The sequence below is a fragment of the Dipodomys ordii genome, unplaced genomic scaffold, assembly GCF_000151885.1.
Source record: "Dipodomys ordii isolate 6190 unplaced genomic scaffold, Dord_2.0 Scaffold72, whole genome shotgun sequence".
NCBI lineage: Eukaryota > Metazoa > Chordata > Mammalia > Rodentia > Heteromyidae > Dipodomys > Dipodomys ordii.
In genome coordinates this window covers 4069261-4070937 of record NW_012267288.1, presented here as the reverse complement: position 1 = coordinate 4070937, position 1677 = coordinate 4069261, and positions in this window count along the sequence as shown.

The window sequence follows — 1677 nt, the reverse complement described above, 5'->3', positions numbered from 1 at the left end:
TGCCCTTTGCCATGCAGAAGCTCTGCAATTTCATGCAATCCCATTTGTCCAACCTTTCTTTGATTTGTTGTGTTTCTGGGTCTCTATTAAGAAAATTTCAGCCTGTGCCAAGGAGACCTAAGGTTTCTCCTATTCTGTCCTGTAATGTTTTCAGGGTGTCTGCTTTGACTCTGAAGTCTTTGATCCATTTGGAGTTGATTCTGGAGCAGGGTGATATATAAGGATCTAGCCTTAGTTTTCTACAAGTAGTTAACCAATTTTGCCAGCACCATTTACTGAAGAGGCTGTCTTTCTTCCATTCTATTTTTTAGCTCACTTACTGAAGATTAGTTGGCTATAGGTCTGTAGGTTCATTTCTGGGTTTTCAATTCTATTCCATTGGTCCTCAGGTCTGTTCTTGTGCCAGTACCATGCTGTTTTGATTACTACAGCTTTGTAGTAGAGTTTGAAATTTGGTATTGATATTCCTCCAGCAGTGTTCTTTCTGTTGAGGATCATTTTTGCTACACAGGGAATTTTATTGTTCCATATGAATTTTTGGATTGCCTCTTCTATTTCCTTGAAGAATGAGGTTGGAATATTGATAGGTATCGCATTGATTTTATAGATAGCTGTGGGAACTATTGCCATTTTCACAATGTTGATCTTTCACAATGTTGACCTTTCCAACTCAGGAGCATGCGAGGTTTTGCCACTTTCTAAGTTCTGTTTAGATTTCCTTTTTCAGGTTTTTAAAGTTTTCATCATAGAGGTCCTTCATTTCTTTGGTTAAGTTAATTCCTAGGTATTTTGTTTTTTGTGGGGCTATTATGAATGGAGTTGCTTTCCTGATTTCATCCATGCTTTTTTCATTGTTGGCATACAAAAAAGCCATTGACATTTGAGGATTAATTTTATACCCTGCTACTTTGCCAAAGTTTTGAATCAGTTTGAGTAATTTGGGAGTGGAGTCTATGGGATTCTTTAAATATAAGATCATGTCATCGGCAAAGATGGAGAGTTTTACTTCATCTTTCCCTATTTGGATCCCTTTTATGTTTGCATCTTGTCTTATTGCTGTAGCTAGGCATTCTAATACTAGATTGAAGAGAACTGGAGAGAGTGGACATCCTTCTATCATTCCTGAGTTAAGAGGAAATGCTTTAGTTTTTACCATTAAGTATAAGCTGGCTTTAGGTTTGTCATATAGAGCCTTTATTGTATTGAGGAATGTTCCATGGATTTCTAATTTTTCCAGAACCTTCATCATAAAAGGGTGTTGGATCTTGTCAAATGCTTTTTCTGCATCTATTGAGATAACCATGTGGTTCTTATCCTTGCTCTTGTTGATGTGATGAATTATATTAATTGATTTGCGTATATTGAACCAGCTTGCATCCCTGAAATGAATCCTGTTTGATTGTGGTGTATGATTTTTTTGGATGAATTGTTGAAGTTGATTGGCCAAAATTTTGTTGAGAAGTTTTGCATCAATGTTCATCAAAGAAATGGGTCTATAATTCTCTTTCTTTGATGAGTCCTTGCCTGGTTATGGGATGAGGGTTATGATGGCTTCATAGAATGAGTTCCGTAGTGAACTTTCTCTTTCAATTTCATTGAAGAGTTGGAGGAGTATTGGTGTGAGCTCTGCTTTGAAGGCTTTGTAGAATTCTGCTGTAAATCCATCTGGTCCTGGGC